The sequence below is a fragment of the Cupressus sempervirens genome, chromosome 3 (assembly GCF_028749045.1).
Source record: "Cupressus sempervirens isolate cs-2001-9-10 chromosome 3, ASM2874904v1, whole genome shotgun sequence".
Lineage (NCBI taxonomy): Eukaryota > Viridiplantae > Streptophyta > Pinopsida > Cupressales > Cupressaceae > Cupressus > Cupressus sempervirens.
Window position 1 is genome coordinate 299,103,993 of NC_143120.1, and position 24,429 is coordinate 299,128,421.

Genomic DNA, 24,429 nt, shown 5'->3' on the forward strand with positions numbered 1-24,429 from the left:
ATGTCTTGCACCTCAACATTCTAGGAGGCCATTACTCAAAGGGTACTTGGTGAATATCATTGATATTCTAGGAGGCCAATACTCTTGATATCAGATGTGATATCAATCCTTATTTTGAGTACCTGGTAAATATCATTGATATTCTCGGAGGCCGATATTCTTGATATCAAAACCTTTTGAGTACTTGGTGAATATTATTGATATTCCGAGAGACCAATACTCTTGATATCAGATGTAATATCAAAACCTTTTGAGTCCTTGGTGAATATCGTGTGTTGATATTCTGGAAGGCCAATACTCATGATAACAAATGTGATAACAAATGGTGGAAATCTTCTGAGATATCAAATGAGATATCCTTAAATTTGTTATTTGTAATATTACATTGAAGTAATATTTATTCTTATGGGGTTATCCTTCTAAGCTAAGGAGTGTTGATGTTTGATAGCTTCAATCAAATAAACCTATTATATATGTGTTCTTTATATTTGAGATATAAGGTTATTGTTGTATGAGAAAATTATACACACACACACACACACACTTATTTGTTATTATATTAATTATCTGATTAATGAATAGACATGTCCTATGAAGGGACATGTCTATTTATGGCTTATACTCAATATAAATGTAAGTGATTGTTGCATTTAGAAAACACATACCAAATAGGCAATGCTAGTACATTTGCAACGATTTGGGAAATTCAACAAGTCTTAATATAAAGTCTCGAGCAGATGCCTTGGAGAAGTATTTTTTTTCTAATAATGTTTTGATTGGAGGAGAGATAAAAGATGCAATAGAATGTCAAGCATGTGACACTAAAAAGGAAATGGGTGAGATTGTAACAATTGGAGACATTGCAATTGAGGATGTATTAGTCTATGAAGGCCCTATATTTGATACAGAACCCGATGAACAGAATGCATTGATTAAGGATGAGATCAAGAAGGCAAAGGGGATGATTAGATTAAGCAAAAACTTTGAGAATAAAAGTGTTGTAATGGACATGGTCAAAGAATCTGCACCCAATAGTGAGGAAGAGGATCATAACATTCTAAACCTAACCTACCAAGTAACAATATCAAGTAGTGAATAATTCATAGGAAATAAAAATTTCTTCTAACCAGTATTAACAAAAGATAACTATTTCATTTTCACATGAACATGATAACAGTCAAGTTCATTTTAACGAACTGCAAGTAACAGATAATACAATATATTCATTTCGCTACCTCACATGTAAAATAAATTAACTAAAAATCAATTACAGTTTAATCCATAAGGAAATCTTAACTGAATTAACTATCAATGCATAAATCCAAAAACCGAGAGGTGAAAGCATCTTTTTTTTTTTTTTTTCTTTCTACAAGTGCTCGTGATTGTTATCTAGAAAAGGGAGAGCATCATCAGAAATTTTACCTCCCAACCATTGAAATTTTGGTCTACTGCACAACTTCCTTTCAAAAGTAGCCTGGCCTTCCGCAAGACGTGCAGAAATGGGATCAAACTTTATTATCATCGACGACTGGGTGTTTGGTACCCACAACTGCCCTAGCGGATTATGCCCTATAGACTTCCTTTCCTATGAGAATGTCCTTCTTGACTAGACATGCACTGCAAGTTCAAGTAACTGACGGTTACTACACCATTGCATAGCACCACTTTGTTCAATGTTTTATTAACATGAGCACTGTAGTTCATGTTGTTAGTATCAACACCATACTTGTATATCAATCCCCTAAGACTCATTCAATCTTCCCCCACACGTACTACTGGTTCAAGTAATTGACGCTTACTACACCATTATGTAGGACCACCTTGGTCAAGGTTTTATTAATGCAACCACTGTACTTCGCATTGTTAGTATCACCACCATACTCGAATATTGATCCCATAAGATTCATTCAATCTTCCCTGACCTTAATAGGACTTACCATCCAACTCAGCAATAGGGGTGCAAAGACCTTAAGAATGGTGACTCGCTAGAATATTCCAAACACCTATGGTCCATTATGGTTCATGACCAAACTAAGTTGAGTCCCTTCCCAACAGTTCTCAGCCATTATAATTCACTTAAATATGATTGAGTTTATTTTCTTTATTCTATAATCCTTTCCAGGGTAAGAAATGGAACCCTTCCCAAATGTTGCTACATTTTAAATTGTTCAGGTTTGATCTAGTAATACAAGAAAGATGGTCTAAAACTCTTATTGTCGACATGCCATCATTTTCATATAAGGATTTTGGTTTGCCCAAACAAAGGATCATTCATCATTCATGAGTTTTACAACGCTATTGATTGTCAAATCTATCAGTGCAGATTATTAATGATTACGTGTTACTCCACAGATGGGCAAATCCTTCGATGGGAAAATCCTCAAGCAAATATAGATGGTGCCTGATGTTACAAGACTGTGTGATATGACCACAATGTATTCCAAGAATGGTTTTAACTGTTATATTATACAGATTTATGATTGATATGCTCAATACTAAATGATATTTGAATTCATATCTGAGGTGCAGTTTCATAAGGATACACAAATACATATCAGAAAATCAGTTTCAAGAAGATATTAAATCCATATCAAAATGGTAGAATTCACAAATGATATACTGCTTAGTAACAGAATTACAGATTCACATCAGATTACAGAGTTCCTAATAATGAATGGATTCATAAAGATACACAAAATCATATTTGAAAAGCAGAGTCATTATAGTTATGCATGCCAAGGGTTACCAACTTATCATTATCCTATTTGACATAGAGTATGTCTGCTGAAGTAGATTGGATTCAATGTATCACAATGTTTTCAACTAATTTCATTCTCATATTCAATGTCAGATTATATGGGAAACCATACCTGGGCTACAATAGTTGATATAGAAAGAAATATTTAATATTAATTTCATGATGTTAGACCATAGTACGCGTAGTAGACTTGATTAACATTAATGACTTAGATATTAAGCAGACTAAATGTTCTGAGTAAGTTCAGATCGTTGACTATTTAAGAGATTCAAGTGTTAGACTAGTGGATTCCTCAAACCCAATTGGTTGTACATGGATACATTCTCATTGCATAAAGACCTGAGATATTTGGAATAAGTTAGAATATATATGCAGGCTTAAGATCGGTAAAGTTCTCTTTAGTATGTCCATCACTCTAAGATTATATTCCTTTACACATCAGCAAATGACTTTACACCCTAGTTTGTATCCCATTCAAGATTCAATTTAATCAGTAATCTATCTTTGCATGCCGATAATGAAATGCTGATGCCATGCGGCATTCAATACTCAGAATGTCATAGATTCTTCAATGTACATAATAGTGAGAATAACAGTATATGGTTCCTCCAGAAGATATTTCTTTGACACACAATCTTATAATTCTTTTACTCCAAAAGCAAAATGGAAAAGCAAAATGGATGCTCTTGTTCAAATGATTGATATGGATGATCTAACAGCACTGCTAATATGAGCATTCAATATCACAGAAATATGAAAAGAATGTCAATTCTTTGCACAGAGATTAGAATTCTCTCAACGTAATGATCATGGCATTTTGAATGCATTGCATTTATGATCCTTCTGTATGATCAATAATGATGAGAACATAGTTCGTTTGATCTGAACAATAATAATGAACTTCAATGCACAATAAATATATTTCTTATGATGAATGCACTACAAATAGATCAGTCAATATGATTGAATGCTATGAAATTAAGTTCCACAGAAAACACAATAATGATATACCATCATGGATATGAATTTACGATGAAGACGCACTCACTCAATTCACTTAATGAGTTGAGAAACTTACTGAGCTGAGTAAGAACTCGATTTAAAAGCTGAAACTTAAGGATAGAAACAAAGGAATGCCTCAAAGATCCCCTCAATTATTGGTAGCTCAAAGATTTTATATTTTTTCATTTCAATTCAGATTTAGTAGTATTTTTGTAAAAGCAATTGCTGAAGTGATGAATTTCCCCTAATAGAGGTAGCTTTGTGTTTCCGTGAGATCCAAAATTGCCAAGTAGAATCAACTAGCATGAAGGTCAAACGCTATATGGGAACTCTTCTACTAGCAAGAGCAATGGCAATAAGCGTAACTCAATGTCACCTAGGTGGCAAGGAGGAATTATCATCGCCACCCATAGAATGATAATAGACTTGCCAAAGAATTACTAGCGTAAGATAATATAATGATAAATATTTCTGTTCAATTCAATGAGCTAGCCAGGTTTTATATATTCATGCTTATATAGGTTATTCTATTAAATCGATTGAGTGAGATCCTAAGAGACATTCTTATAAACTGAAGTTATTAATTCTTTAATAAGGTCGAGGATAATGAAATGACAACCCACCATGATGTAATGTCCCTTGCTAGGTATGGTACTATGAAGCAGAGTAATCTTAGTGCATGCAATTTTGGGGGCCTCCTTGAAACTGCGTAGATCAGACCACACAGTATCTGCTTGGTCTATGGTGTTGAGATGCTAGTATAGTATCACTGTGTTGGTCATACAAGACTTGATCGTAGGGTAAGGATGGAATGGTTGTTTGATTGCTAAGGATGTCGTACAAGTTGTAGGAGAATGAATATAGTGGTGGCATACGAACTGGTGGAGCATCTAGCACTTTAGCATACAATCAGTTGTGGTCAAAGTGAAGGATTCGTACTCTAGGTTTGTTGTATGGTGAAATGTAGCAACATACAAGGATTAGAGATGTGTCTCTAATGCCATGGAATAGTAGGGCCTCGGGCTTAATGAAGCATGGTTGAGGAGCTCTCGATTAGAGTCACTGCATCCCAAACTCTCCAATTAGTTGTGGTCGAAGTGAATGGTTCGTAGTCTAGGTTTGTTGTACGGTGAAATGTTGCAGCATACAAGGAAGTGGCAAGGGTGTGATGTTGGCAATCCACCTATGGCGCAAAATGGACCATATGGCCTAAAAGGCAAACAGATGGTGTGGCCTATATTGTGTTTAACATTTCTAATAGATTTGAAGTTACAATCCACTGTTATCATTGATATGCATTAATCACTACTCGAACATATAGTTTTCGATGATCAAGTGACAGATGGGAACTAGGTATCGCTAAAATACTAGTCGAAATGTTCGAATAACAATACCTCAAATTTGTCAGATCCGAACATGGAGCAAACAAGCAGAATAGGTAACTAGGATTAGCCAAATAGGGAAGATCTTTCACTTCTAAAATTGCGAACAAAGAACTCACACAAGAATTTGCAATACAAATAAACAAATCAAGATATATGCCAAAAACATCCTACATGTTAGTCATTAATACCCCATCGGAGGAAAACTTTGGAGGTGCACAAAAAGTGCCAACACAGCAACAAACACCTATGACCAAAATAAAAGATGGGCCCAAGATATACATAAATCAATTGGGACCCAAAATACAAATTTTATTATTTATTTTATTTTATGACGGGAACATTGCATATGACCAAAGGAGACTATGGCTAACCACTCTGACCTAGTGACTTTACAACCAAGATGCTTAGCTATGAGTTCCTGCTCAGATGTCTAACCCCTCACCGTATGTATGCACCTTCTATCTCTGATGATACTCTTCCTCTCTTTGCAAGGGTAATTTTTTCTGATAACCAATAACATAAGAAGGAATTAGCCATACTCAGCTTTTTTTCACAGTAACATTTAAACTAACATAATCATCTAGATTATCATCAAGTCATTAGTATACAATATTATTTGTCACAAAATATTAATTTCTGGAAAAAACATCATTTAATTAGTAATCCTCAAAGTCAAACAAACTAGCTTCATTAATCATTAATCCTCACAATTATGCATAATAACTTTATTAATCAATAGTCCTTATAATTAACTAACTTCATACTTCCCATGAAACAATTATTACAATTGTTTAAAAGATCTTCAAGAAAGGGATGTAACAAGCATGTTGTCATAGTAGAGATTGCAGAAGTAAATTTTGATTTTTCTAAATATGATGATGGAGTTTATGAATATTCACATCTTGATGATGTGAATAGAGAGTTGGTCCAAATAAATGTGGAGGAAGATGGAATGTAAAACAAAGTATTTGGAGTGGACACATTTGAAGACTATCTTGTGAAGACATATATATAACACATTGTGTGAAATTTTGGGCCATGATGCTAAGGCAATCCCCTTCATGTATATGGTTTACCTTTTTTGCTAAGAGAATACATGAGCAATTGGTAGCAGCCAAAGCACGTCATGAGAAATGAAAGATAGTAACTCTGACATGCCCCCTATCTAGTTTTGGAAATACATCTGGGACAGAAATTGTGGGAATGTAGATTATGTGACACTGCCAAGAGCATTTTGTTGGAAAAATTATTGGCAATTTTGGTGAGCCAAAGGTAAGAATCCCCAAGGGAGTTTTAGATTTCCTCAAACCTACAAATAGAAATCACGATCTTGGCATTTCACATAATCAAGGAGATTGGTATCTTTATACCAATATACTGCAATCAAAGTGTATGTAAGCCCAGTGAAACCTCATGTCCTACCAAGATGCTTGCTTGAAAAATCACCTTTCTAAAGGAAGTTGGAAACTCAATGAGACAGATAAGATATATTTAAGAGATGAGAACAAGGGTTCCATTTTCCCCCCTAGAATCAAGTTTGCACATTTCACTATCACAAACAAGGATAGACTCGAAAGAATTTATTCAATTTTGCAATCTTATAGGATATGGTTTGAACGTCCAAGGGCCTATAATCTAGAAAGTTCCATATCCTATATCAAGATTTTGAAAGATAGGCCTCTTGTGATATATGTCATGTTGTTTGAGGATGTTATCAAAAGTTGTGCAACTAGATGAAGTGTATAAGAGAAGAAGATCGAATAGAACCATGACGGCTATGGAAATGAGAAGAGTCGACAACCTAGACTTTCCAAATATTTTGTAGAAGAGCAAAATCCATTCATCAAGATTCAAGGATTACTTGAGCATGGTGATTCTCTAATTCCAAAGAAGATAGTCAATAAGGATAAGAGACCCACTATTTTTGAAGTCAAAGAAGAGAAAGTTGAAGCCTCCTACTAAAAAGCCAAGAGTAACTAGGAGTAGGGCAAATGGAAAGGTATGGAGATTACTAATGTTGAAGAAGAGACTCAGTTTGTTATTGCACCTGAAATTCAAGAAGCTCCATCCTCCCTTCTCATCACTCATCCAGCTATCCACCATCTACATCAAGGACGATAGACACTATGATGTCTCAAAGTATGACTCTTGGGAACTTGGGAGATAGCAAAGGATCACACCAATAACATATGAGCATTGGCATGTAACTAGTTTCTTGATGATGATAGTTTTGTGGAGACGCAAGAGTTCAAAGACTTTGTCATTCAATAGAAAAAAGATGAATATCAAAGATTGATTGTAGAAGAACAAAGCAAAGCACCGACCTCTGATCGTGAAATACTAGGGTACAAATGTTAGGTCAATTCAATCCTGAAGTTAATACCATTACACCTAAGGAGGGTAGGAGACTAGTAAAAGAAAGTGGAGTTCTTTTGCTCCCGCATAGTACCTTTCTACTCCTTTATCTTTTGATGCAATCAAGATAAGCTAGTGTGCACATTAGAAGAGCAAGTGGTATAAGATTATTTAGATTTGTGTGTAGTCCACATTATAAGACTTCAGTGATGTGGGCCTTAGCTCCTAATACCAACAAGCCAAATATAATACAAAACCCTAAGGATTTGATGGAAAGTGAATTAATGAAAAGAGTTGTAGATGCTCTCACCCTCAAGGTTGCATCTTACAAGGGATATTATGACTTAACATAATCATATTTTAAACAAAGTTTGGTTGTTGAGAACGTGAGACAAACAAGAGAAAGATGGCATCCTAAGACTCGAAGAATCAAAGATGTGATTAAATCACCAATATATGATTTGAACAAGCGAGTAGAGATTCAAGCTATTTGGTCACAAATGATGACATTGATAAACAATTGAGAGAGAAACTAAAGAAAATTGATTAGATGGATTGTAAGGTAATGCCTCATATCAAAGATATCTAGGCAAAGCAAAATCCTTGGAACAATTGAATTGGAATCCAATACCTATGAATCCAAAGGTGATATGTTTAGTTTTCTTTGATGTAAATATGAGTATGTGTCAACTAAACTCAATTCTTGATGAAATGCATGCTTTTGAGGTACTATGTGAAAGTTAGACTCCAGACCAGTCTTGGATGCAATTAGCAATTAACATAATGAGAATATTGTAAAGATTCAAGAATTTCAAAATGGCCAACTAATAGAATATTTGGACCTTGAGAAGACAAGTATGAACAATAGATGCATATGTGTTGTTTCGTCAGTCCTCAAATTTGAATCAAATCAAAATAGTTTGTGGATGACCTGATTCTAACAATTCCCCTCGAGCAACACTAGTGTAATGGTATAAATCTGGCCCTACAAAAAGGAAACTATGTCCCCTTGAGACCCAATTTCATAACATACATTGGTGAAGATATCTAATAATAGATAAAGAAAATGAAGATTTCAATTACAAAAATTGACAAAAATTGAAAGAAGAGGCAACAAGGGTTTTTCAATCCAAATCTGAGTGTCTTGATCAAGGAAACCCCAAGTCATTTTGGGCGATTCTAAGTCGTTTCCACCGACATCAGTAGGTGACAAGTGACAAAATGCTTAGATCTAACATTTGAACATTAAAATGTTGTAGGACGCATAAGCAACATATGAACATCCATGCAATGAACTAGTGTCTAGACCAATTGCACTCAAAAAAATGATGTGAGACATGAGAAATGCGTGGTTCATGCAAAAGTGATGTTTAAAGATAGTTGCTCAAAAAGTATCTTGGGCATCTTGAGGGGGAAAAGGTGATGCAAGGCTGAAATGAGCCTACTAAAATGCTAGGGGAATGGACACTAAAGTGGCTACGAAATTGTAGGTTAAATTGTGAAGGGGTTTACAATTTTAAACTATACATTTTGCTCCCAATTTAGAATGCTTATGAATTAGCACGAATATGCATACTAAAGGAATCTACTATAAATAAATAAAAACATGATGCTAAAAAGATACTATAGAGGAAGTATAACTCTTTGAACTAAGGAAGCATGCCCCCGAGGTGAAGGCCTACAAAAAAAAATGTATTACAATGAAAAATCTACACAGGACAAAAAGGTTAGAATATGAAAGTCACAAAGCCATGGGGTTAGAACATGATAAACATATAATTATACAAATAAGAACATGGATAACACATACACAAAGACACACGTGACACAACAAGAAACTAAAATTTTTGAGTCGGCAAAGTGAAAGAGACCTTGATATGGAATTTTGACTCTATACAATGGGTTGTCCTCAAAATAAAAGAAACAACTCGTTGAGAAATTATAAAAAGGACAGAAGGATTTTAAAATTGATTGCTTCAAAGAAGAGTGCACCCAAAAGATTGGGAAGAAACCAATGTCGAAGATACAATACATGATCAGGCGCTAGCTTTCTTTGTCATTAGGGGTCATGTAGATGGTCATGATTAAAAGGATAAATCATAGTCTAGCAAGTTGTAAAGATGGTTGATGATTAGTAGCACCAACACCAATACATAGGAAAAGATCTACTAAGAAAAAGATTACAATTTAGCATGTTGTGTTAGGTAATCAATGATTAGTAGCACTAACCCTATTGCAAAGGAAAGAAACTACCATGAAAGATAGATCATAGTCTAGCAAGTTGTGTAATGTTAGGCGATCAATAATTAGTAGCACCAACCATGTTGTAGAGGAAAGAAACTATCAAAAAAGATAGATCACAGTCTAGCAAGTTGTGTTAAGCTTAGGTGATCAATGATTAGCGGCACCACCTTTGCTACAGAGGAAAGAACTACCAAAAAAGATGCTCAATAGAACCATCTTTGCTATTATCTTTGCTACCAACAAAGATAAATAGATCCAACAACACTACAAAAAAGATAGATTTTGCTAAGTACCACAAACGGCAAAAACATATACTCGCCACAATGGGTGACTAGTGGATAGTCAATACAGCAAGTGAGAGATTCACTACGGATGAAAAAGAGATATGCACCACTGCAACGAAAAAAAGGGAGAGTGTAAGAATACACAAAATAAGTGGAATATGTATGCCCCCTTGAAATATTAGCATATTTACTAAGCTCGCATTTCAAGGATGAGAAGAATAAGAAAGAATAGGGTGAATCCTCAAGAAGGATGTACACCTCTCAAAATGAATTGTCACTCGACACCCAACTATGGAAGACAACAATGTTCAAAATTATAGTGTTGCTAACATAGAGAAAAGGATGGTTGAATGCCATATTGTACCACCATGAACAACAATGCACAAGAAATCTACAAATGACACATATTGGGGAGCAATACAATAGAAAGGAGTTATAAGTACCCCATGCAAAAAAGCTTAGCATGCAGAAAGGATAGGGCAAAGCTGAACCTCAATATCACTTTTCACACAAGGAAGAAACAAGTATATCAATAGATGGAAGATTGATGACACCCGATTCATGAAGTTTTATTTTATCTAACAAGGTCTTTACATTTTCTAGAATTACCAAGCACTAGATGCTATGTACAAAAAGAAAGTTTTGTTTTATCATGCTTGTAAAAAATTTCATATAAAAAGAAGTATAATTAAGTTGGCTTTGAGAAGGCGCAACAAAATATGCTCTTGTTAGATAAAGAATGAGAAGTGTGAAGCAGTCATTTCCCTTGTGGAGAAAAGTTTGACTACCCGCAAGAAGAAGATATAGAGACATCAAATGATAGAGGGGATGAATATGAAGGAGATTGTAACCTAAATCAAGTGTAAATGAGTGTGATTTCAATTCCAAAGGGAGCTTAGCGCCTTGTTCCATGGGTCCAAGACCATTTCCTTTAGATCCATGCTTAGAAATATTAGAAACAATATTAAATCCTAGACTATAATGTGATTATAACTCCTCAATAAGGGTAGTATCACTGTGAATGGTATAATTAATAGAGTTCACATGATCTTGCAATAAGGTACAATAATAATAATCTTTGACAACAGGCACAAATGATATTTTTGGAATGCATTGGTGTGGATATGGTTGATTTTATATTCTCCAATGAAGGAGTTTGTAAAGTCTAAAGAACCCCAATCACCACCAAGATATGTATTTAGTTTAGGAGATGAAGAATGAGAAGGGGTAGACTTAGGAGATGACGACAAAGGAGACTGTAGCCTAAACCTAGTGTAAACAAGCATGATTTTGATTTCAAAGGGACCTTGATGCCTTGTTCCATACACCCAAGACCACTTCCTTCAAATCCATGCTTAGAAACATTAGAAACAATATTAAATCCTAGAATATAATGTGATTGTAACATAGTTCCATGACTCTCTGAGAGTCGTGTGAATAGTCTAGGTCACTAAGCCGGGCAGACATGTCCATGTCTTTATAACTCGACCTAGGTCATGGAATATGATATATAATTTCATATATATAATTATAAAAGTATATAATTTAAAGGATCTTTTATTGTCTAGTCAAAGGTGAGTCACAAATCGAGTCGACATTGCCGAGTCCAAGTCTTGGAACTCTAGATTATAACTCCTCAATAGGGGTAGCATCACCATGAATGGTATAATCAATAGACTTCACATGATCCTAAAACAAGGAAGAGTAATAATCTTTGACAATGGGTGCAAATGATATTTTTGGAGTGCAAAGGATAATATGGTTAACTTTATATTCTCCAATGGAGGAGTTTGTAAAGTCTAAAGAACCCCAATCGTCACCAAGACATGTATTCGATTTAGAAGATGAAAAAAGAGGGGTCAACTTAGGACTCTCTGCTATAAGAGGATCTTGTTCCTTATGAGTATCTTATGTAGGGACAACTTTCTTATGGAGCTCCGTTTCAAGAGACACCATAAGAATAGTTGGTGGCATATTGGAATATAACTTGTGATGCATCCCATCTAAATTGAGGAAATAATAATAAATAATAAAATTAAAATATAAATTGATTGATTAACTAATATAATATAATTTCAACTAACTAAATTTCGTGAAAGGTCGGAAGATATATAATGAAGGGTTGTGACTCTTTGGAAGGGTTGTGACTCTTGCCAAAGGGCAGCAGACATGATGAAGGCATGTAACCTCTCCCTCGTATGAGAAGATAAAAGGAGAAGGGTCAAGTGGAAAGGGGAAGAAAGGAGTAGAAGAAATCTAGACCATATTCAGTGACAAAATATAAGGAGGGATCTGACATAAGAATGGAGAAGAAAATAAGAATAATAAGTTATGAAGATCTAGAAGATGTGTCAATCTTAAATGAGAAATTTGAAGATATGAAAAGCAGTAAATATAGTTTTGAGAAGTGAGAGATAGGAAGTGAAACGTGCAATAGCTGTCAAACATATGTATTGTTTCATAACCAAAGGATGTGAACCTTTCATAAGAGCATTTAGAAATTAAAGGGCGGGACTCCTTGCACTCAAAAGAGATATAAAAGAGAAGAACTTCATATAAGAAGGGTAGGATGCCATGAAGGGAAGACCCAAAAAACACAATAGATAAAGATACCAAATAAGAGATTACTAAGGAACCATTGGCAAAGACAAGGAAATAATTATTGAATATAAAGAAAGAAGGAAAGGTACAGACATTTATCATTAAAATATATTATTTGTAATGTCTAGTATGAGTAAATAATATTCATGGAATATTAATCATTACTGCTCATCACTAACTGCATATTGTTAAAACTTGACTGCTTATATTACTCACAACAAACATCCATGTATTATCATACTTCTGAGATAAATTGCACTGTGTTTATATTTAGATAATTGTTGATTCACATCTTGAGTTTGAGATATGGAAATACGGAATACGTGACTTGGGTAGAATACTGTGTATTTATATGTTAAACTGTATTATGTTAATATCTCGCAAGCTAGGTTAGTCTTGCGGTGGAATGGGAATGCTACATCATACAATGACAAGGCGATAAGGCCTGCAATTGAATGGCCATGGGCTACGCCATACAAAGGCACAATTTGTGAAGGATAGTCCATCTAGATGGGAAGCAATTGCAATAAGGGGGGATAGTGAGGCCCACAAGGTACATCAGCTCATGAAGCATGAGGCCAAGAGGGACAAGAGATTACACTCTTCGACCTAGGGTTGAGTTAGGACACCCTTTTGTAATCCTTACCCCAACCCATATTGTAAAGTTTAAATCATTGCTAAAGGACCTTAGCTATGTGAAGAAAATAAGATAGAATGATGGAAGAGAACAACATACATTTTTCTACATACGTCAACCCCATTAATTATGGGGCCAAAAGGACAAAGTATTATGGCCCACATATATATATATATATATAAAATTTATTTATTTGTAAAGATTAAGATTGATTGTTACCACCAACGATTTAATTGGCATATATATATATATATATATATATATATATATATATATTTATTGATTTGTAAAGATTAAGATTGATTGTTATTTGAACCAATTAAATCGTTGGTGTAGATTGATTAAGATTGATTGTTATATATATGGACAATCAATCATAATGTTTACAAATCAATTTATATATATATATATATATATATTCTTCATTTGGTGATTGCAAGACCTAAATCAGGATTTATCTTGTTAAAAGGCATTTCAATTGGTAAAGTTATATTTCAACCATCTTACAATTCTTATTTTAATGGAGTCTGTGATTATAGGCAAAAAATTAGAGTAATTTCAAAAAGGAGACATTACGTACCTATGGAATATAGTTCTAAAAAGCAAGTGTAATTGAAACATGGTTGATGGCTGCTGTTTGGCATAAATGCATGGCATTAGGGTCATATTTGATTGTAACTACCTAATCGTTGGCAACAAACTTAATCTAACCATGAATGGTACAACTTACTGCTCTAAAAGCATGAATTGAAGGTCTTGTTTTGGGGTTTTTACACCATCGCCACATTGCAAATGGGGATCCCCTCTTTTTCTCTTGGTCTTTTCCTTTTGGCTTTAGTTCTTGGTAGTTTTGGGCTCAGTCTTCTAAGGCTTCCCTCTTTCGAATGAGAATTGGTAAAATTGGTCAAGTTTGAAAAGTGTTGTCCATGTGACTCCTAGAATGGAAAATGTTTGCTTGTCTGAGAATTGAATGTCTTGACAAACTTACTACTTTTAGAAAGTCTATTTTTTTTAAATTTCACTGCCTGCCAAATTTCACTTATTTTGACTTTAGGACAACTTACTATTTTTAGTAAGTTTATTTTTAGTAAACTTCACTACCTCCTGGATTGACCTTATTTTGACTTTGGGACAACTTACTACTTTTAGAAAGTCTATTTTTGGCAGGTCTATTTTGGCAACAGGTGAGCTCTGGTCGATAAAGAGACAAAATGGTATCTATTTCTATATTCTAAAGAATGAGCTAGTAAGGCAGGCAAGCAAAAAAGGTCTGGAACCACCCTTGAAATATCCAAGAGTGGAAAGGCATGAAAACATCAAGAAAAACGGTTGTCATGAAATTCTTCCATTGTGGACAAAATCCATGACCACTCAAAAAATCCCACCATGGAGGAAAATGGTTGTCGAGGAACTCTTCCATCATGGACAAAATCCATGACCACTCAAAAAATCCCGCCTTGGAGAAAAATGGATGTCACGGACTTCTTCCATCATGGACAAAATCCATAACCACTCAAAAAATCCCATCTTGGAGAAAAACGGTTGTCCAGGAATTCTTCCACTATGGACAAAATCCATGACCACTCAAAAAATTATGCCTTGGAGAAAAACGGTTGTCAGGGAATTCTTCCATATGAACAAAATCCATGAACACTCAAAAATCCCACCTTGGAAAAAATGGTTGTCGAGGAATTCTTCCATCATGGACAAAATCCATGACCACTCAAAAAGTCTTGCCTTGGAGAAAAATGGTTGTTGCGGAATTCTTCCATCATGGACAAAATCCATGACCCTCAAAACTTCTACTAGCAATAAAATTAGAAATCTTGGAAAAATTGGTTGTGTTGGAAATTTCTCCTTCATTGAAGAAAAAATGACTTAAGTGTTGGAAATTTCTCCTTCATGGAAGGAAAAATGGCAAGAGTTGGAAATTTCTCCTGCATGGAAGAAAAACACTTAAGTCTTGGAAAATTTTCCTTCATGAAAGAAAAATGGCTCAAGTGTTGGAGATTTCTCCTTAATGGAAGAAAAAATGGCTTAGTGTTGGAAAATTTCTCCTCCATATCTCAAATTTCACCCTCTTCAAGAGTACACCTACAGCTTGAGAAATGATTGATGATGATAAACAAAAAAGGCAAATTCTTTGAAAACATAGGAAAAGGCGTAACAAAGTGAATTTAAAGCATTACAAGAGAAGGGTGTGAGGAGAGAGAAAGAGATAATTGTTGGAGAAAGAAAATATCTTTCTAGAGAGAGAATATTTAAGAAGTCTATATGTTTCTTTTTGAATTTATTACACAATTCTTATAACGATTATTTATATTTTGCAAGAGGAGAAAGCTCCTATTCAACTAATTCAAGAAAGACGCTCAAGTCCCAAATTCTAGTTCCAGCATCAAAGACATCCAATATTGAGTGATCCAATCCTATGCGTTCAAAGTTCAAATCCAAAAATCCAAGAACATGGTGAAGGAAGTTAAATATGAGGGAATTCTAAAGAGACATAATCATCAACAAGGGATTCCAATCCATTTCAGGGAGATAAATTTCCAAGAAGTTACATGGAAGATGGGAATGTTCGAGGAGAGATTTTCATAAAAGTCGGTCAAAGTTAGATCGTAGATTAAAACATGACGCACTTGGAAAGGAATCAAGCTTACATGGCATCCATCATATTTTCGTGGCACCAAATTGTCTTTACTGAGGAATCTAAGTTCTCCAAGTCAAACTTCTTTGCATTTAGGGAATAGAATCCACAATAATCTATTCAAGAAAGAATGAGCATTTATCGAGTAACGTACATGCATAGTGGATATTTATTACACTCCACTTTCTTCCTAAGCGAGTATGCATAGTGGGTATTTAATTACCCACTATAGTGGAGGATTCCTTATTGCATTAATGTAGATTCATTTTTTTGCCCTATCCATTATAAGGCTTATGTGGCACAATCTGGGCCATCAGTTATTGTGATCATCCGAGCCATCTGTTTTAATCAAGGACCTATATAAAGGCCTCACTTCTCATTTGTGAAGGGGGGATTTTCTGAGATTATTCCTATGAGCTACTGAGATAATAGAGTTTTAATTGAAGCTTGGTGAGTACTTGATGTGTCTTGGTGCTTGCTTGTTCTCTTAAATTCCCTTATTTAGATTAAGTTTAGTTTAGTTAAATTGTTGCAATTGCAACAGAGAAGATATTGGCATATTGATGAATTCCTTTGATTCATAATTTTGACATTGTAGTGATTCTAAATCATTGTGCAAAGTTAGCCTGAAGCCCTTTCATGCATATGTTTGACTTCTATCATTCATATACATTGTTCTTTGTGATGGTGTGTGTGGTGGTATGAAAATCTTTCACATAATCCTGGAAGATTGCACCAATTCACACAGTGTTCTAGCATAACTTCACGAAGTGGAGCTCGGTAAGTCAAGGAATTTGTCCACCGGAATACCATTTGTTATCATCACTACCCTTAGGATTAGAATAGGACTTCTAACCCCTACCCATTTCATTTCCAGATATTTCATGAAAATCCGCAAAAGTGATTCATTGCAAAACCTTTAGATAGCTCCCACATCCAATATGGCTTTAAATAAATCTCAATAAACATACGTAAGGCCCCTTGTGATCATGAGAAAATCACATCAACCACCGAGCTAATCCACAGTCAAGACCTAACATTGAAGGAACCTTGGAGTCATTGTATGATCTTCTTGCAATCTAAGCATACACGAGACTTTATTCAAGAGAGGATAAGATATTTCGGTATTTTGTTCTACTATTTGGTCGGTCATAAAACATCCATCAACAGGTCCCAATAGAAGGTTGTATGGTAAAGGCTCTTGCATAAATATACAAGGGTTGAAATAGTAACTGGTCCAATCCTCAAAGGCAAGATAAAATTGCCCAAAGCATTTCTACCAATGCTATCAAAATCGTGGATAAAAAAAGAAGATGCAACAAGTGAATTTGAATCCATCTTGATTTTGGACAATAGCATAAATTTGGACACCAGTGCGATGTGTAGACGTCTATGCAACACATTGTAATCTTGTACGGGCTATGTGAAATAGTTAATTTGTGTCACAACTAACTTGTGAAACTCAAAATAAAAGATGTAACAAGATATAAAATATAATAGAGATAAGTAAAACAAGATAAATAAATACAAGCAAACCTTTGTGCATTTGAGTTCTTCAAATGAAAGTGTAAACACATGAGAAGAAAAATGTTTGGGGTTGTTTGGTTACTTGCCTCACTCAAATGCCTATTTTAATGTTTCCAACTCCACAACCACCAAATAGTTAGATAGATCAAAAGATAAATAGATAAACAAATGATTTAATAGATTAGCGATGTGATAAATCCCAAGATGCTCAAAGACACAAGAGAGATAGAAAGATAATACCAGATAGGCTTGAAAAAGCCAAGATAAGATAAATTTATTAATGTCAAACAAGAGACCACAAACGCATCTAAGGGACTGAAAAGCATACAAAGAAGGCCACAGCTAGTGGAGGGAGCACCAAATGGTGTCTGCCGAAAGAACAAAAGAGGAAAGCAAAAAGACAACCAAGAGAGCCTAGGTACTCCTCACAAGAGAGAAATGGTCCAGAACCGAAGGATATAATCTGGGGTGAAGGTGAGCCCTGAGACGTCTCAAGAAGCCGCTGGTGGTAGAATGATGTTGTCAAGTGATCCCTCTGCAAGATCTCACAGATCTAGTGTAACCTAAAGAAAGACCGAGCAACCTCTTCATCCCTTGGGCAAGAGACCCAAGAGTGAAGAAGGAGGTGATGAGCTGGTCTAAAGTCTGTCTCGGTGGGAACTAAAGCTCAAGAGTGTGATCCTGGTGCCGCATGGCCTCCTGGAGATAGAGGAAAAGGCATCGTTGGTTAATATAACTTAAGAAAGAAGATAGGCACCTACACCCCTTGAACAAGTAGTAGAACCTCCCCCGAATCTCACTGTAAATGGGTAAATGGAAGATAAAATGGGCCTCCATCTGCCTCCCCAAGAGGGCGGAGGCAGCAAATCCTGTCGTCTCTATAAATTAGATGAGAGTTATGGATATTATTGTGAGAGGTTGTTGTAGGAAGTTAAAGACTATTCCAGCAAGCAAGAGAGAGAGCAAGAGAATACAGGAGATTGCAAGAAAAAGTGTGAGAGGATTCAAGAGAGAGTCAATGTGCTAAAAAGATGGAATAAAAAGTGAGAAGAATGATTCTAAGCCATTTACACCAACCTAGGCAAGTGATAAGTGACGGAATGCTCAAAACCAACATTTGACCAATAAAATGCCGCAAGATGCATGCATTTTTTCCTTGAGTTCTTCAATGGACTTGCACACACGAGGAAAAATGCTTGGGCCTTTTTGGATATTTGCCTTAGTCAAGTCTCTATTTTAACATTTCCATCTCCACAATAGCCAAATAGATAGAAGAAAAGATAAATAGATAAATTAATGATTTGATAGATTGGGGATGTATCAATTCTGAGCATTTTTCCTATTTTGACCCACCCAGGTCAGTGGAAATGGATCAGAATCTTCCAAAATGACTCAAGCGCTCCTTTCCCACCTCTTCTCACTTTTAAATCCATCTTTTCGCTACATTGACTCTTTCTAGCTTCTCTCCTAAATCCTCCCATGCTCTTTCCTGCAATCTCTCACATTCTCTTGGGTTCAACTTTCTCTTTCTCTCTCTCTGTTGCTTGCTACAATAGTCTCAGTTCAAAATCTTGTTCTCTACTACTTATTGACGAGGCAAAAAAGATCTCAAAAAATATCAAAGATAAATTGGTAACTTCTCAGGAAAATATTTTTTAAAATTAAAAATGACTTAAATTTAATTAGAAATGCATTTAGATCAATAAGGAGATGCATCTAATAAGTCAATAAATGAGTAAACAAACCAAACAAGCTGATCTAAAAATATATATAAATGCAATAATTAGCAAAACCACATCCTCTTGTGGAATGCTGATGGTAGGCAGCCATAGTCAAAGACTCTAAACTCTGAAGCAAAATAAAAATAGCAAATTTATCTTCGTAAAAAGATAAGTAAATACAAATATCGAGTACAATATGAAACTAGTCTACATCTTACTCTTCCTCTTCCCCTTCCCAGTAGCTCTAGTAAAAACTATGTGATTAGGAGGGGGGCTCTAGCCCTAGTAGTCTATTGTGGTTGCGGTTGTGATTGTGACTCGATATCCATCCTAGATGTAGTTGGTGCTAGCTAGCACTATTCTCATCATCATCTGTATCCTCACTCTCACTACCCTCCTCCTAAATGTTATCCAATCTCAGTGCAAAACCACCCTTCTTCTGATCTAAAATTTTCTTGAAATATCTCTTTGAATCCTCTTCAAATCCACTTGCAATAGATCCACAAGGCAGCCAATGACTATTTCTCTCCACCAAAACCCTTCTCCTCTCCTCCAAAGGCTGCAAATTGTAATATGGGCCACTAAATGGTAACTCATTGGGTGCCCCAATTTTACTAGTGCCCCCTATGAAATTTTTTCAACTTCTTGGGAGAAGTATACAACTTCTTGCTGAGAATTTTAGAACTTCTCAGCATCAACTTCTCACGAGAAAACTATTAAGTTTTCTTGTTTTCCAAAACTTCTCACGGGAAGCAAAGTTCTCTTCCACTTCTCGGGGAGATTTTGATTTATGGTCTCTATCTTGCTACAAAAATTTGTCAGTACACCCAATGGAGTGTTGCAATGGTGGGGGCTTGCAATGTGATCTGTCTTTTGCTACATTTCACATAGATGGCAGAGCTATCAAGGTCGATAGAGAACCCAAGGTTATCCACATGATTGAAGATAACATTGATACTGACTCTTCATGTTTTCTAGATACAAAAGTAAATGCCTTCAGAGCTGAAATTACTATTCTAGAAATTGGAAAGGCAATCCCATTGATTTCACAAGAAGCAACAAAATGCATAGACTCACAGAATCTCTAGACAATGTATTTTGATGGTGCTAGTCCCAAAGAAGGGTTAGGGGCTGGAGTAGTTTTTATCTCTCTAAAGAAGAACACATTTAGATACTCGTTTACCCTGAATTTCACTTGTACAAATAATATAGCAGAATATGAAGCACTTTTACTTGGATTAAAAGTAGTTGCAAGTCATGGCATTAAAAAGCTACATGTTATTGTTGATTCTGTGTTAGTGGTATCTCAGATTAAGGAGACATATGCATCCAACAGCAAGAGATTGAAACAATACACAAATGTTGTATGGGATCAGATTGAACCATTTGATGCTTTTGGAATCACTTGGATGGATAGGAGTAATAATAAAATGGTTGATCTACTAACTAATGTAGCCATTAAGCCTGATGACATATCCTTTACTGGGGTCTCCAAGATTGAAGTGCAGAATAGGCCTTCAATTCCTAATAATATAGAGAGTTTGCAGGTATTTGAAGATGACAGAGATATTCTGAATTTTCTTCTGAATGAAGACAAATACTATGGTCAATAGTTAGACTACAGCACATTGGTTGAGAACATAGATCGGAAGGAATACTGCAAAGTTATAGTTTGCACATTTTTGGCCAAGAAATACTGCAGTTGAAAACAAATAAAGTGCCCAAAGGGTTAGTAGTGCTGGAAAATGTCTTTGACAATCAAGCCAAGGTTCACTTAGAAGTTAAAGACAAGATACCACAAGAACTTGAAGAAATCAACCTTGGAACAAGTCAAGCTCCCAAAAAGGTGTATATAGGTAAGTCTCTCTCTCTCCTTCTATAAGAAAATCCTTAGTTGATCTATTAAGGAAGTTTAGACATGTTTTTGAATGGTCATATGATGATCTTAAGGCTTATAGGGAAGACTTGTTCCAACATGTTATCCCATTAAAGAAGAATGTCAAACCTTTTAGACAAAAGCAAAGACCTGTCAATCCCAAATTAGCTCCAAAAATGTAGGAGTTAATAAAGCTTAGGGATGGGGGTTATTATTAAGCCTATAAGACATTTCTCATGGGTATCTAATTTAGTGCCAGTTAGGAAGAAGAATGGTGATATTAGGTTGTGTGTAGACTTTACAAATCTAAATATTGCTTCCTTGAAAGACAATTATGGTCTGCCCAACATGGAAGCTATGTTGTAGCAAGTCACTGGCTCTGAATTGATATCTATGATGGATGGTTTCTCTGGTTACAACCAAGTGTTAGTTGTAAAAAAGGAATAATTCAAGACGGCTTTTACATTTTCATGGGGAACATATGTATATGTTTGAATGCCCTTTGGCTTAATCAATGCAGGAGCTACATTCCAAAGAGCCATGGATGTTGCCTTTGCAGAATATATAGATAAATTTATGGTTGTTTACCAAGATGATCTGACAGCCTACTCAAAGAAAGAAGATCATTGCAGACATTTGGAGAAAAAATTTATGAAGGCTTCGGAATATGGAGTTTCTTTGAATCCAAGGAAGTGTACATTTGGAGTTACAGAGGGAATGTTGTTAGGCCATATTGTGTCTAAGGATGGAGTCGAGATTGACCCAGAAAGGGTTGCAGCCATATATAAAGTTCCCAAGCCAAAACATGTCAAAGGTATACAATCTTTCTTTGGCTAAGTGAATTTCTTAAGAAGATTTGTAACCAATTTTGCTGAGATTGGTAGACCCGTATCTAAAATGCTTAAGAAAGGGGCAGTGATCAAATGGAAGGAGATCCATCCATTGCTTTCCAAGAAATCAAAGATGCAATTAAGAATGCCCTAGTGCTTAGAACACCTGACTATGCAAAACCAATGCACATATTTTCTTTTGCTTCCTTCCACACCATTGTAGTAGTTCTACTCCAGAAGAATGAAGAGGGTTTTGAACAACCCATTGCCTTTTTCAGCAAGTCACTCTAGCCTGCAGAACTCAAGTATGAAGTCCATGAGAAACAAGCATATGCTCTTGTGAAAGTTGTTAAAGCTGTTAGGTGCTACTATCATAGCATTTGTTCCTAGTGTTGTTTGTAAAGAATATTTTCTCCCAACAAGAAATGTCTAGTAGGAGGTGCAAATGGATCAACATAATCCAAGAATTCAACATTGAAATCCAAATAACAAAACTAGTGAGAGGCCAAGGGTTAGCAAAGTTGATGGCTTAATCGAATTTAGATGCCAATCAAATCAATGTTGTAGATGAAGATCACAGGCCATATAATTGTGATATGGATGACTGTGAGTGGTATAAAAATGTTATTTATTATTTGCAACAGATGGAAGCCCCATCCAATTTGACTGAAAATGAAAGAAGGTATGTGAAGCTACAAGCAATCAAGCATATTATTATTGATGGAAATCTTTGTTGGAGAAATTTTGAAGGAGTATTACTGAAATGTATTGATCATGAGGAATCAGCAAAAATACTTACTGAGATGCATTTAGGAGTTATGTAGATGTCATTATATGGCCAAGACTACAGCCCATAAGGTGATGAGAGATGGCTTTTGGTGGCCCAACTTATTCAAGGATGCTCATGTTTTAGTCAGAAAATGTGATCCTTGTCAAAGATTTGCTAGTAGACTAAAATTTCCTAGAAATACCCCTTTGAAGCCAGTAGAAGTTCAAGCACCATTCCAACAGTGGGGAATGGGTTTTATAGGAGAGATAGAAAATAAGTCTAGCACTAGCTATTCCTAGATCATTATAGCAACAGATTATTTCACAAAATGGATAGAGATCATTCCTACTAGAAAAGCTAATAGCAAAGTTGTGAATAACTTCCTACTTAATAACATAATCACCAGACTCAGATGTCCAGAGAGGATTGTGACTAACCATTCCATGTGCTTCAGATCATATTAGTTTATACCATAGTTTCGAAAATCGCCTCAAAATCGCCCAAATCGCGTAAATCGCAATAAGATTCATGCTGACCGATTTTTTATGAATCTTGAATCGCTAAAGGCAATTTTTTGGCATGAATTGCCTGAATCGCCGATTTAGGCAATTCATGCCAAAAATCGCATGAATCTGCCTCGTGAACCGGCCGTGGCAGCTAGGAAGTTGAATTGAAAATTATTTTAAAAAACATGTTTTATTTGCTTGCTTTTTTGCCTTTCCTCTTTGTTATAATTGTTAGGCTTGAGTTGGACCCTGTTTTTATATTTTGTTTACAAATATTGATAGTGATACTGAATCACTGATAGACATACGTACAGCAGAAAGATATTGCGGAAGCGAGAGTAAAAAAAAAAAAAACGACAACAAATAAAAAATGTTCAGAATGCATAATGGACGATGCCCAAGGTTAGGGAAAGACATAATCAAGTACTAAAAGATCAGCAGTTGCTAGAAAGAGTGTGGGATCAGAAGAAAATCACAAAAATACTGTGTTCCATACAGTTTTGTGTGGGTTTTAAAGTGCTAATTTGGTCTTGGTGGCAAGGGCACTGCCCTTCGACCCCGTCCTATATCGCGACAAAAAGCGCACCTGGGGCGCTGCCCCAGTACCCCATGGGGGTGTTGCCCCCTAGACCCCCAGTCGTTGCGGTTATTAGTCATGGGAAGTCTGACTAGTTGATGAGACCTAGAGCTATTGCAAGCATGAAGTGTCTGTGGTGGAGAGAACAACAAAGCAAGCCTTTCGAGAGGGGTGATATGCTTTGAAGCACTTGGAGTAGGTGTTGGACGTGAAGCTGTCTTATAATAACTAAGGCAGCTGTCTTATAAAAACTCTTTACCCCATGCGGTAAACACAAACTTCCATGTTTATGTATGTTAAGTTTTAACTTCTATTTGATGATGTTATAGTGTGTTTAAGTTATATTCAATAAAAGGTGCATGAAATAAGTTTTAAATTGTTAAAATCTCTAAATTTAAAGGGTTTTTTCAAATTTGCCGATTCATGGGCGATTCATCGCCGATTCACGATTCGATTCGGCCTTGCTGATTCTAATACAATTATGATTCTTGTTACTTTGGTTTATACAATTTTGTGACAAGTATGGAATCACTAGATCAACATCATCTCCATATCATCTACAAGGAAATGGGCAGGCTGAATCTACAAACAAAAGTTTGCTAAAGATCATCAAAAGAACATTAGATGACAACAAAAAGGCATGGGATTCCAATTACATCAGGCAGTTTGGGGTAACAGAGTAACAGTAAAGAAAGCAACAGGTGTTTCAC

The 24,429-nt window shown here is 35.6% G+C and overlaps 1 pseudogene across 1 annotated transcript in view; it reads right to left on the reverse strand.

Annotated features, from left to right (window-relative positions):
* Nucleotides 1–5,281: 5,281 nt before the first annotated feature.
* The window catches only part of LOC149566169 (RAN GTPase-activating protein 2 pseudogene), a 57,277-nt pseudogene continuing 38,129 nt past the window's right edge, over nt 5,282–24,429 (reverse strand). The window contains exon 2 of the transcript XR_016362131.1: nt 5,282–5,648. The product of XR_016362131.1 is annotated as an RAN GTPase-activating protein 2 pseudogene (transcript). The remainder of the gene's footprint in view (nt 5,649–24,429) is intronic.